The 14,949-nt window shown below is 43.5% G+C and overlaps 1 protein-coding gene across 1 annotated transcript in view; it reads right to left on the bottom strand.

Moving 5' to 3' along the window:
* LOC126250820 (matrix metalloproteinase-14-like) overlaps window positions 1-14,949 on the bottom strand; it is a 120,401-nt gene that overhangs the window by 105,086 nt on the left and 366 nt on the right. The window lies entirely within an intron of this gene.

The following is a 14,949-nucleotide window of genomic DNA, read 5'->3' as shown; positions in this document are numbered from 1 at the left end:
ACCATTCGGTTCTTTGAGCATATCATTATTATGTTCATTCGGAGATAGAAAATGTGACATTCACGCGCTGTATGTTCTTCATCGATTTGTTAATGACCTGACTCCTCAATCCATTTCTTCGCATACCAGTCACCTATCAGCAGATACAGTACAGTTAAAGCACCCATACCCGGGGGCAAGGGACGCTAGCCCCTCCCCTCCCCCCTCCCCACAGTTCTCAGGGAAAGGCAAAAATATGGTGTGGTCAGGTGGTTTTTCTTCTTTCAAGGAAATGATTTAGAAGTTCGTATTACGCAGGTTTTTAATAGGTTTAGAACTGGGGTGACACTTTTCGCATTTTCAGGTCGACATGCAGGATTGTGTGCACAGAACCCACAGAAATGCCAACTCTGGAGGCGATCTGTTCAACAGTCATTCGGCGATCCCCCAAAACAATTCTCTCCACTTTCTCGATCATGTCGTCAGACCGGCTTCTGCGAGCCCAAGGTTGTTTCGGTTTGTTGTCTCACGATGTTCTGCCTTCATTAAACTGTCGCACCCTCGAACGCACTTTCGACACATCCATAACTCCATCATCAACTGTTGAAGAATTTCAATTGGTTTCACACCACGCAAATTCAGAAAACGAATGATTGCATGCTGTTCAAGTAAGGAAAACGTCGCCATTTTAAGTATTTAAAACAGTTCTGATTCTGGTCGCTGGCGGTAAAATTCCATCTGCCGTACGGTGCTGCCATCTCTGGGACGTATTGACAATGAACGCGGCCTTATTTTAAAACAATGCGCATGTTTCTATCTCTTTCCAGTCCGGAGAAAAAAAATCGGAGGCCTTAGAACTTGAATGCACCTCGTAAAGGCGTGTAACTATTTTCCAGTGTGAATGAATTTTTCCTTGAATTTAGAAATCATTCTGTACTGATGGGAGACATACCGAAGCATCAGACTACGTCGTCTGGATAATCGTGGTTATTTCGTTTCTGTTGTATTTGAAATATTTTTACACTGAGGAATAAATCTGATCTTTTACAGCATCCACTTTAATGGATAATTGTCGCCTTGTTTGCATTTTCTATTGGGAGTCCTATAACTTTTATTAGCTGCCCAGTGGCACAGTGGTCCAAGTGAATGGCTTCTTATCATTCGTTCAATATGGATCTAGGTTTGATTCCCAGTGAAGCATGGAGGTTGTGTTTGTCTAAAGACACTGGCTCTTTCCCTTCTCTGGAGTGAGCGGCCCAAAATTGGGGACGAGACAGCTTATAATTCACTGAGTTGCTCAAAGTAGTCGTTAAACAATAAGTAAAAAAAGGTTTTTTGTATAGTACATTTTTTAAACTGTTTCTTTAAGCAAAGTTACTGGACTCGGAATTTACCTTCACAGTAAATTTTTAGCTTAAGTCTGTTTCTAGTACAAAATCACAATGAAATTTCAGTAATTTTTCCTCTTTTTCAGTTTTTCTCCTCATTTGCTCAGTTTTTTCGCTGTTTCACTTGAAATTAATTTTTTCCGCCTTTGCCGCTCCTAAAATTTTGCACCATAGGAGGCCGCCCAGTCTTGCCTAATGGTAGAAACGGCCCTCGCAGTGAACACATTCCCGAATTATTCTTGGGAATATATATGTTTTATGCACAAATGGGCCTACGCTGAGAAATTTGTTAGAAGCCATTCCAAAATCAGTTAGCCATCACCGCGCCGATTAAAACTGTAAATAAAATGTTCTTCTTTTCCTTCCTATAGTGGTTTCTAACTGTAACTTTATGTAAGACGCGCTATTAAAGGATCCTTTCAGTATGGGCATTATCTGTTTTTCCACGCGGCGTAGGATAGTTTACAGAATTGGCCGTCACATTATTTGGTCATTAGTGTTACACACCTTCTCCAGCCCTTGGGTCAGTAAAGTTAATGATAATGAATTAATGGTAATGGCGTCTCAGATTTTTCTTAAAATTACGAGACACATGTGTCACGAACAACAGAGCTGTTAGTTGATAGTTCTTCCTCAGAACCCAAAAGTACTTATTCAAATCAATTGTGGAGACAATTCGAAAGATAGTACGCTGGTCATCTCCTATTAACTCGTACACTCTGTGGGTCTACATCCATGATTTCCAGTTGACGACAAGAAATGTCTACCAATGAAGATGATGTTCATTTAGAAACTTCTCCTTGTATGTTTAAAATTTTGTAGGAAAATGAATTATTTGTATTTGTCCTCAAAGAAGAGGAAATATGTTGTTCACACCCGATTTTGTTGCGCTTGAGCTGTAAGTTACCGTCTTCCGTGTATTGCCTCAAAGTCTTCTGTTTAGACGAATGGTTCACACTGCTTTGATACGAGACATTAGGAACAAAGCATTTTCGTTGATACACCCAATGTTTAGTGCTGCACAAGCCAGGATCGCGTGAATACACGTTCTGTATCTACACTCCTGGAAATGGAAAAAAGAACACATTGACACCGGTGTGTCAGACCCACCATACTTGCTCCGGACACTGCGAGAGGGCTGTACAAGCAATGATCACACGCACGGCACAGCGGACACACCAGGAACCGCGGTGTTGGCCGCCGAATGGCGCTAGCTGCACAGCATTTGTGCACCGCCACCGTCAGTGTCAGCCAGTTGGCCGTGGCATACGGAGCTCCATCGCAGTCTTTAAACCTGGTAGCATGACGCGACAGCGTGGACGTGAACCGTATGTGCAGTTGACGGACTTTGAGCGAGGGCGTATAGTGGGCATGCGGGAGGCCGGGTGGACGTACCGCCGAATTGCTCAACACGTGGGGCGTGAGGTCTCCACAGTACATCGATGTTGTCGCCAGTGGTCGGCGGAAGGTGCACGTGCCCGTCGACCTGGGACCGGACCGCACGGATGCACGCCAAGACCGTAGGATCCTACGCAGTGCCGTAGGGGACCGCACCGCCACTTCCCAGCAAATTAGGGACACTGTTGCTCCTGGGGTATCGGCGAGGACCATTCGCAACCGTCTCCATGAAGCTGGGCTACGGTCCCGCACACCGTTAGGCCGTCTTCCGCTCACGCCCCAACATCGTGCAGCCCGCCTCCAGTGGTGTCGCGACAGGCGTGAATGGAGGGACGAATGGAGACGTGTCGTCTTCAGCGATGAGAGTCGCTTCTGCCTTGGTGCCAATGATGGTCGTATGCGTGTTTGGCGCCGTGCAAGTGAGCGCCACAATCAGGACTGCATACGACCGAGGCACACAGGGCCAACACCCGGCATCATGGTGTGGGGAGCGATCTCCTACACCGGCCGTACACCACTGGTGATCGTCGAGGGGACACTGAATAGTGCACGGTACATCCAAACCGTCATCGAACCCATCGTTCTACCATTCCTAGACCGGCAAGGGAACTTGCTGTTCCAACAAGACGATGCACGTCCGCATGTATCCCGTGCCACCCAACGTGCTCTAGAAGGTGTAAGTCAACTACCCTGGCCAGCAAGATCTCCGGATCTGTCCCCCATTGAGCATGTTTGGGACTGGATGAAGCGTCGTCTCACGCGGTCTGCACGTCCAGCACGAACGCTGGTCCAACTGAGGCGCCAGGTGGAAATGGCATGGCAAGCCGTTCCACAGGACTACATCCAGCATCTCTACGATCGTCTCCATAGGAGAATAGCAGCCTGCATTGCTGCGAAAGGTGGATATACACTGTACTAGTGCCGACATTGTGCATGCTCTGTTGCCTGTGTCTATGTGCCTGTGGTTCTGTCAGTGTGATCATGTGATGTATCTGACCCCAGGAATGTGTCAATAAAGTTTCCCCTTCCTGGGACAATGAATTCACCGTGTTCTTATTTCAATTTCCAGGAGTGTATATCTACATCAATACTCTGCAAACCACCGTGAGGTGCATGCCAAACGATACGTCCCACTGTACCAGTTGTTAGGGTTTCTTCCTGTTCCACTCACGTATGGTGCGCGGGAAGAATGATTGATTGAATAACTCTGTGCGTACAGAATTATTCTAATCTTATCCTCACGATTCCTATGTGACCGATACGCAGGAGTTTGTAATATATTCGTACAGTAATAAACTAACGCCGCTTCTTGAAATTTTGTTAATAGGTTTTCTCGGGATAGTCTACGTCTATCTTCAAGAGTCTTCCAGTTCAGTTGCTTCTCATCTCTGTGACACTTTCCCACGGGTTAAACAAACCTGTGACCATTCATGCTGCCCATCTCCGTATAAGTTCAATATCCTCTGTTAATCCTATCTGGTAAGGGTCCAACACACTTGAGCAATATTCTAGAAGCGGTCGCACGAGTGACTTGTAAGCAATCTCATGTGTAGATTGGCTGCACCACCTCAGTTTTCTACCAATAAACCTAAGTCTACTACCTGCTTTCCCACAACTTAACTTACGTGATCGTTCCATTCCCTATCCCCACAAAGTGTTACACCCCAGGTATTTGTATCAAGATCTGACTGAATATTTATCAGCTTCTTTCAGTCTGTACTTCATTATAGATAACTACTTCATCTGCAAAAAGCTTGATTTTACTATTAATATCGTCTGCAAGATCATTACTATACGACATGAACAGCAAGGGTCCCAACACTCTTTCCTGAGGCAGACTCGAAGTTACTTCTATTTCTGACGATGTCTCTCCATTCAAAATAACATGCAGCGTCTTCCCTACCAAAAAGTCCTCCATCCAGTCAGAAATTGCACTTGATGCTCCATATGATCACACTTTTGACAATAAGCGTTTGTGTGTTACTGAGTCAAATACTTTTTGGAAATCAAGAAATGCTGCATCTACCTGATTGCCTTGATCCAAAGCTTGAGTACGTCATGTGAGAAAAGTGCGACGTGGGTTTCTCATGATCGATGTTTTCAAAATCCATTCTGGTGGGCATTGATGAGGTCATTCTGTTCGTGTTATCTCATTATGTTTGAGCTCAGAATATGTTCTAGAATTCTACAACAAATCGATGTCAAGGACATTGGACAGCAGTTTTGTGGATCACTTCTACTACCCTTCTCGTAGATGCGTGTGAACCGTGCCTTTTTCCAGGAACTTGGCATGGCTTTTTGTTCGAGGGATCTACGATAGATTATAATTAGAAGAGAGGGTAACCCAGTCGCAAATTCAGTATAGAACCTGACAGGGATTCCATTGGGCCCTGGAGCTTTGTTCAGTTTCGGGTATCGGCTGATGTGCCACTGGGTCAAGGGCTTCCAGGACATTAGCAACACATAGCCCAAGTTACTGATAGCATGCGAGTGGTGATTTGGAGTACGTATGGATGAGAAAGAGACCGATATCAGTGGTCTGGGTCAGACGGATATTAGTGGTTTGTGGGCACAGTTGCAGATCAACTCGAAATGTCATGGTAGATGGATAAATTTGTTTCTGTTCCAGTAAGTGTCAAGGATCTTAAGATAAAGAAATCTGCGCTAAAGCTTGGTTAAGACTGCAAATTACATATAGCTAAAGTAATCATTTGACTTCACCGATAGGGCTCGACTTCGTTGTTGAGTGGTCAGCGTGGCTGACTGGTATCTGGAAAAACGATTTTAATCTGTAATATCAGCTTACTACACACTGCCCTTTTCACCTTGTAAAGTTACACGTCAGTATCTAATGCATGCCTACTGAAGAGGTAGAATTTATCTAAATGTTTTTGACTTTCGCAGCTCATTAACGGCCTTTTACTTATCTGTCTTATTTGCTTACTAATTTCTGTGTTTGCATTTCACTCCCCTCCTTGATGTGGTGTTACCACAGAGGCCAAAGAAAGATGAACTTGACTGGCAGACCGTTCTACATGACTAGCACCTGCCAGGGGCCCTATTCTGTACTTTCCGCCATTGCGCCGATCGTTTCGGTATTCAAGAGCACTCGAATTAGAGACCCATCATTATTCAGTATGCATTTCGCTAGCGATACCGTTCGGATCTAGAGAACTGAAGCGCTGTTGTCGGTTCGCGTCGCGCAAGCCAATCAAAAGCAAGCGGCCGCTCATCCGCACATTTGCACTGCAGCACCACGAACACACTTTTTTTAACCACTTTTTTTTATTCCACAAAAACAATAACAAAAATGGCTACAATGAAATGACATAAATAAGGTGACAGATAATTGCAGTCATAAATTATAGCATTCAAAGAATGAGGAATCATATTCAGTCTTTAGCAGTAGCACAATTCAGCACCTTCCCTGTCACCTTCAACTGGTGGCAGTTCAGCATGCACAGTTTCTTCTTCTGCAGCATGAGGTTCCTCATCATCATTTCCCAGACCCAAATTAATCATTCAGTAAATCCTTGATGTGTGTTCCTTCCAGGGTAAATTACGTGGACAGAAGAGCAGGCCCGAACAGCGACATCGCAAAATCCTTCACTGCCTTGTTATTTTGGCCACGCTAAACAACAACTAGCGTGGCTGTATTCTTATACTATTGCGGAGGAACGTAGGCTGACTTCGTTGCCAAACGATGCGTAATAGTTTGGAAGGTTTCTAATATCAGGCTTCACGTAATTGCTTTCCATTGTTACTTGAAAGTTGTAAACATGTTTCGATAATTACTAACTAAACCATTTGTGGGAAAAAGTACACAAAGTCACTAGTAACGTCAGTTCACACTCATGTAATATACGTAAGCAGAGCCTATGTCTTGCTAATTAATGATCCTTAAACTCTTATTTGCATTAAAATGACACGTATTTTGAGAGAATATTGACCGAAAACGTTTCTGTTTGGATGTAATCATTAACAGTAACAACCTAACCTAACCATATTTCTAAAAAAAGAAAATAGTCTATTATGGACTCACTTTCCAACCGGATGCGTCCTCGGGTGATTCTTTAGTAACACAATCACTAAATCCAAAGCTAAAACCGCTAAATATGTTTAAAATAACAAATTATAGGTGTACATAAACCACAGCTCACCGATCGACAGGGTCAGACCGAAATCCAAAACCTCTCGGTACAATTGTCGTAAATTCGGTGGGAGGACCGTTCAGTAACAGGTATCAGAAGCTTACTGAATAGGATATTTCGATAAAGAACCGAAAATGACGTAACTATCGAAACGAAGCAATAAACTATCCGGCAACTACAGTAGTATTCACAAAACTCTGTTCTGAAAAAAAAAGATAATTTCTCAGTAAGTGAGTTCTGTCCTCGTATGAGAGTCGTTGTTGCTGAAGTAAGAGTTGTCAGCTGAAGGAAAGAGAAGACAGAACTGACTGATTGGCGAAAGAACTCCATATCGTGAGCGCAGTGACGTGCTAGGTACGCTCCGTTTCTCAGAACTCACAGAAGGAAGCTGCAGGCAGAAATGCACTGTCTTCCGTTACAACGAATTTGGACGTCAGAGATGCATATGCGATTAAAAGAATCGCGCGCAAAAAAAAAAAAGAAAAAAAAACAGAAAGTTCGTTCATGCGTTTGTATAAACGACATCACTGTAGGGAGTTAAAAGTCGAACAGCACTCAAAGTATTGAATTTTTTCTGCCTCTCGACATTTTAGATGTTTATTTCCGATATTTTATTTCCGCGTGCCTGGGAAATCACCGACCGTCACGAGGTAAGCGTTTCACGAACAACGCAAGTTGTCCAGGGGTGCAATTCCGGTGAACTTCGTCGATGTTGGTGCGATCAGTATCAGGTTTTTATCAGCCACCTCTGGAGCACCCAGATTTACTAGATGAGATGGTGGCGTTGTATCTTCAGTCGACACTTGAAAAATGGAGATACGGTGCAATCATTCATATACAGGTGTAATAGAGAAGAAATATAAATTTCGTAACCAATGCATCACTTTCGTCCTGAAATCATATGCAATCTATTTGGCCACTGCAAGCGCGATTGCGCCTTTTGCATCAATCAATACTATGGATTAAAGATTTCAAAAATTCGTTCAGCGTTGACTAGAAGACTTTCACTATTTATTGAATGTTAAAAACATGATTCTACTGTAGCTGTAGACTTTTAGTTAAAATAAAAAAGTCATTGACATTCACTTAGGGCCACTGACAAGTGATTTTTGCATGTGCGTCAACGACATTTATGGACAGACTAACTCTTTCAAGTTGGCGAACCGAAACACATTCACTATGTTTATTAGCGGAAGTTTGCGTCAAGGGACGATTTCTACACTGACTTCGTCAATGGTATGAATTATGAACGAGTTAACATATGAACTGCACAATAGAGAGGTCAAGAGTCGGGTCAAAACTTGTATTGATGGATACCGATCGCATGTCAGCTCGTTCACAGCGTATACTGTTGACGAAGTTTAGACTGTCATTGAGGTAACTGCTTCTCTACGAAAATCTCGACTAAGGTAATCTACATGTGGTAACGTGTTCATTGATGCATATGTCTGCCTAAATAAGATAAAAAATGAAAAAAAAATGTTGTCAGTACAGAAATGTTATTGACAGAAACATACATAAGTACCAATTGGCAGTAGCTTAAACGCCAAATTTCACTTTGAGGAAAATTTTACAGTCCCAGCGTAATCATGATTTAAATTTCCAACAAATTCTTCGCGTCTGTGGGATGCAATATAAAGAAAATTATTTCAAAATGTTCAAAAAACTCCAGATGACAAGGCATTTAGAGGCACCTGTATTTCCATTACTGGCAATACAAATGAGAGAGGAGAGGGTGAAATCCAGTGTCGGTGTACTTCCTGTTTCCGTCAGAAGGCAACTTAGTTAGCAAGTTTCTACAACTACGGAAACTACGATCAATAATAAAAACGAAATAGCGCTGGCAATTACCAAAATGGTAGAGGTATCACATCTTTCCCAACCATATATTACGAAAGATGAGGCTACAACAAACATGCAGGAGTGCAATGAAATAAAAAGAAATCGAAATTCTGCGGTTCTTCTACAGACGATGGTGACTAATTACGTGTCCACTTTGTGGTGTCTGAATGAACTGTCAAGGAGAAGCGAATAGATTTTCGCATACTTGTTTCTTCTTTTCAATGTGAGGGAGAAGTGACTCTAAACATGTTACCATACGTTCCGTTGTCCGTCTGCAGAAGGCTGATGTAATCGTAAGGTTCTGAGTGTAAAATTTCCATTAAACGATTTTTATGTGTATATTTCTCTTTTTGAACAATTCCCTGGTCAAGCATAGTATATTATTCTTCTTGTTCTTCCTTAAATACAGTGCCACAGTCAATCTTAGAAATGCTTTATCTGCATTTTAGCCATTCCAAAATAGTGCCAAAATAAATCGTACACGAAAAGTGTCTGCTTCAGAAGTAAGATTAAATTCACAAACTTCCTTGGTACGTACATGTACGAGGGCCTTAACAAGTTTTTGGAAGTTTCATTGTCCACTCGAAGAAAGTTGAAACAATCATTGGGTACTGCGAGTAATATTTCCTTTAGCAGTTTTTCAAGGGCAAATCTCTAATTTTAAGGCATTCTATAGACCAGCGTCTTCTTTTCTTCTCCTCCTTTAACCCTCGAGTGGGCGTGCTTGTGTTTAAAGTGCGCCAATCACAAATAACACGGTTTTATACCGGTCCATTGTTGTTTTCGGATTGCGAGCCCGTACCTATTCCTTCATTATTGATTCAGCTAACACAGTAATAAGTTGTGTTGACATCAAGGGCGCCGACCTTTCGATATTTCTGTTGGTTCACATCAGTGGAGGAATATAACATGTTTTCTGGAGATGCTTGACAATTTTTTTTTAAATGACTACCTGTAATACACTCCTGGAAATTGAAATAAGAACACCGTGAGTTCATTTTCCCAGGAAGGGGAAACTTTATTGACACATTCCTGGGGTCAGATACATCACATGATCACACTGACAGAACCACAGGCACATAGACACAGGCAACAGAGCATGCACAATGTCGGCTCTAGTACAGTGTATATCCACCTTTCGCAGCAATGCAGGCTGCTATTCTCCCATGGAGACGATCGTAGAGATGCTGGATGTAGTCCTGTGGAACGGCTTGCCATGCCATTTCCACCTGGCGCCTCAGTTGGACCAGCGTTCGTGCTGGACGTGCAGACCGCGTGAGACGACGCTTCATCCAGTCCCAAACATGCTCAATGGGGGACAGATCCGGAGATCTTGCTGGCCAGGGTAGTTGACTTACACCTTCTAGAGCACGTTGGGTGGCACGGGATACATGCGGACGTGCATTGTCCTGTTGGAACAGCAAGTTCCCTTGCCGGTCTAGGAATGGTAGAACGATGGGTTCGATGACGGTTTGGATGTACCGTGCACTATTCAGTGTCCCCTCGACGATCACCAGTGGTGTACGGCCAGTGTAGGAGATCGCTCCCCACACCATGATGCCGGGTGTTGGCCCTGTGTGCCTCGGTCGTATGCAGTCCTGATTGTGGCGCTCACCTGCACGGCGCCAAACACGCATACGACCATCATTGGCACCAAGGCAGAAGCGACTCTCATCGCTGAAGACGACACGTCTCCATTCGTCCCTCCATTCACGCCTGTCGCGACACCACTGGAGGCGGGCTGCACGATGTTGGGGCGTGAGCGGAAGACGGCCTAACGGTGTGCGGGACCGTAGCCCAGCTTCATGGAGACGGTTGCGAATGGTCCTCGCCGATACCCCAGGAGCAACAGTGTCCCTAATTTGCTGGGAAGTGGCGGTGCGGTAACCTACGGCACTGCGTAGGATCCTACGGTCTTGGCGTGCATCCGTGCGTCGCTGCGGTCCGGTCCCAGGCCGACGGGCACGTGCACCTTCCGCCGACCATTGGCGACAACATCGATGTACTGTGGAGACCTCACGCCCCACGTGTTGAGCAATTCGGCGGTACGTCCACCCGGCCTCCCGCATGCCCACTATACGCCCTCGCTCAAAGTCCGTCAACTGCACATACGGTTCACGTCCACGCTGTCGCGGCATGCTACCAGTGTTAAAGACTGCGATGGAGCTCCGTATGCCACGGCCAACTGGCTGACACTGACGGCGGCGGTGCACAAATGCTGCGCAGATAGCGCCATTCGACGGCCAACACCGCGGTTCCCGGTGTGTCCGCTGTGCCGTGCGTGTGATCATTGCTTGTACAGCCCTCTCGCAGTGTCTGGAGCAAGTATGGTGGGTCTGACACACCGGTGTCAATGTGTTCTTTTTTCCATTTCCAGGAGTGTATTTTATGAACGCTCCCTGTGTCATAAAGATCTGCGCTGGGATAAAGTAAAATATACCGGTACTATAAGCGTAGGTTGACACTGCCACAGCTCAGTCGGGAATACAGCTGACTTAAAAGCAACAGAAAACAGACCAAACTCGGGTTAACATGTATTTGGACAAACCCAATGAACCGGCCGTTGTGGCTGAGCGGTTCTAGGCGCTTCAGTCCAGAACCACGCTGCTGCTACGGTCGCAGGTTCGAATCCTGCCTCGGGCATGGATGTGTGTGATGTAGTTAGGTTGAAGTAGTTCCTCGTTCCAGGGGACTGATGACCTCAGATGTTAAGTCCCACAGCGCACAGAGCCCTTTGATAAATTTTTTTTTTTTTTTACCAAATGATCCAGAGGTATAACGTACGCGACGTTTGAAAACTGCGCGAAATCTTTGCCCGCGAAAGAGCTTTTGCTCCTCGCATCCCGTCTGTAGACCCTCTTCTTTATACCAGCTATTAGTGCGGTAACACCCCTTCAGTCTACAATATAAGCTCGCGCGTCCTTGAAAGCCGTTGTCTCAACAAAGAAAACGATAACAATCCCCAGATTACGTGAAAACAATTTGACTGAAATCTTAAAACATACTGCTGCTACGTTAAAAAAATAACTATTGAGGTCGTCTGTAGGAATTGGCTTCCTTGTACTCGGATTATTTTCAAACAATTGTTGACGAATGGAGTGGGCGTATTGTAGCGTGTCACTTGTAAAAAAACATGAAAGTACGACAAGAATACGGTATTTCTTTCTCAGTATAGTGCGACTGTTATTCCGGGGAGTGCCTTTGACTTGGGAGTGTGTTGCTTGGTTGTCTTTGCACAAAGACATCGGAAACAAACAGATACGTTTTAGAGGTCAAAAATTTTAACTCCCATCTCAGTGTTCCAATAGTTTTTCACTTTTTGATAAAGGCGAGTGAGAAATATGTATTTTATTTTGTTTTTGTCAAACTAAAAATTTTGTGCATGCAGGACACCCACGAGATTATGTATGTGGGTGCTAGAGCCTCGGTACACCCATGTAGTCGTCGCGTGATTAACAAACGTCCAAGTGAGCTGCAGTAATGCAAAATAGACAGCAGGCTAGGTAAGAAGAAATCCGTGTAAAAAAATAACCCAGATGCCAAACAAGCAGTGCACTCTCATAACGAGGGTGTTATCTATGAGACAATTAGTAATCAAATAAATGGATGGCAGGGATCTGATACAACTGCGCTGTGTAATGATCCCAGTGGGCCATTACTGTGGGATCCAATTTGTGTGCGGCAACAGAGTGATATAATGGACGTTTTATTTTATTATTGTCTAATTAAACAGTGATTTAGCTCACATAATATAATAGTCGACTTAAATCGGGTGATGCTGAGGGAATTCGATTAGGAAATGAGACGCTTAAAGTAGTAAATGAGTTTTGCTATTTGGGGAGCAAAATAACTGATGATGTTCGAAATAGAGAGGATATAAAATGTAGACTGGCAATGGCAAGGAAAGCGTTTTTGAAGAAGAGAAATTTGTTAACATCGAGTATTGATTTAAGTGTCAGGAAGTCGTTTCTGAAAGTATTTGTATGGAGTGTAGCCATGTATGGAAGTGAAACGTGGACGACAAATAGCTTAGACAAAAAGAGAATAGAAGCTGTCGAAATGTGGTGCTACAGAATAATGCTGAAGGCTAGATGGATAGATCACGTAACTAATGAGGAGATATTGAATAGAACTGGAGAGAAGAGAGGTTTGTGGCACAACTTGACTAGAAGAATGGATCGGTTGGTAGGACATGTTCTGAGGCATCAAGGGATCGCCAATTTAGTATTGGAGGGCAGCGTGGAGGGTAAAAATCATAGAGGGAGACCAAACAGATTCAGAAGGATGTAAGTTGCAGTAGGTACTGGGAGATGAAGAAGCTTGCACAGGACAGAGTATCATGGAGAGGTGCATCAAACCAGTCTCTGGACTGAAGACCACAACAACAACAGAGTAATTTGATTTTATTGTTGTTTAATTAAACTACGGTTAAACTGTGATTCTGTTCATGCACGTTTACTTTGGTAACATAAAGACAACTATTCTTTACACGTGTACAAAGTGAGCCATGCGCCCCTTGTGTTATATAAAAATGGCGGGTCCACTCGAGGGGTGAACACAGTGCCAAAGTCAGTGTGAGGACTGCTTCGTCTGCATTTGTGGCCTTTCTCACTGCTCTCAAAATAGTCACGAACACGAGCAAAGCCTACTCCAAAGTGATAAACTTGTTTTTTTTTTTGGTTATTCGTTCCATAGATCCGTGCTGAGGAGATCCTCGTGGATGTGGAACATGTCAATTTTTTTAAAGCTGAAATAACAATACTAATAGTATGAGTATATACAATACATCATTTGTTTCTATTAAAAAACTCGTCAATGGAATAGCAGGAGTTGGCCACTAGTAAGTCTTTCAGCCTCCTTTTAAACTGATCTTTATTTGTAACTAAATATTTTATGTTTGCTGGCAAATTATTGAAGATGAGTGTGGACTCCTTTTTGAACTAAAGTAAGTGCTTTTAAGTCCTTATGCAGATCATTTTTGTTCCTGATATTGTATGAATGAACTGAGCTGTTTGTTGGAAACAGAGATATATTATTTAGGACAAATTTCATTAAGGAGTAAATACACTGAGAGGCAGTAGTTAGTATACCCAGTTCTTTGAAGAGGTTTCTACATGACGTCCGTGAGTTTCCTTCACAGATAATACGTATTACACGCTTTTGGACTCCGTAAACTTTTGTTTGACTTGAAGAGTTACCCCAAAATAATGTGCCATATGACATTATGGAATGAAAGTAGGCAAAGTATGCAAGCTTTTTCATTTTTATGTCGCCTATGTCAGCTAACACTCGAATTGCAAATACAGATTTGTTACGGCGTTTCTACAGTTCTGTGGCGTGCTCCTCCCAACTGAATTTATTATCAAGTTGTAATCCCAGGAATTTGAGACTGTCAACCAAGGGCGTACTCAGGATCTGAACTAGCGGAGGGGGGGGGGGGGGGCAAGGTCATACTAGTCTCAGGAAACAAGGACTCGAGACAACATACAACATACAGCACTTATTATTAAATAAAACAGTAAAGTAGTGAAAAACTGCTTTCAATAAGCAGTTCAAATATAAGAATGCACTTGTTTAAAAATACAACTTTTTAATTCAGTAATAATCTTCTAGGATTTGCCAACAGTAACGTGCTGAAGACGAAAAAATTACTCCCGGATCTGCGCGAACGAGTTCAAATATATTCTGGGAGGGAGGGGGGGGGCAGCTGCCCCCCCCCCCCCCGTGCCCCTCGCTGGGTACGCACATGCTGTCAACCTCTTGTATCTGCTCTTCTTCATACTTTCTGCATATGCTGGGTGGAAACCTTTTACAGGTTCAGAATTGCATACAGTGAGTCTTTTTGAAGTTTAATGTCAGTGAGTTGGCTTTAAACCATTTATTAATATCCATGAAAATATCATTAGCAGATCTTTCTAGAACTACACTCGACATACTATGTATTGCAATACTTGTGTCATCTGCAAATAAAACGAACTCTGCTTCTGGCAGTCTAACAGATGAGAGATCATTAATGTACACAAGAAAAAGCAATGGCCCCAAGATGGATCCTTGTGGGACACCACATGTAATTTCGAAGTGGTTTGTACCCGTACGGGCTTGTTTGAGAAATCCGCGCCTAGACAAGGGCCCGTTTGAAAAACAAGTTTGCTCGTTTAGCAGGGGCCTTAACATTGGCCTCGAGCCTTCCA

This window comes from Schistocerca nitens, chromosome 1 (assembly GCF_023898315.1).
Source record: "Schistocerca nitens isolate TAMUIC-IGC-003100 chromosome 1, iqSchNite1.1, whole genome shotgun sequence".
Lineage (NCBI taxonomy): Eukaryota > Metazoa > Arthropoda > Insecta > Orthoptera > Acrididae > Schistocerca > Schistocerca nitens.
The sequence above is the reverse complement of the archived record's forward strand: the minus strand, read 5'-3'. Positions and strand labels throughout refer to the sequence as shown.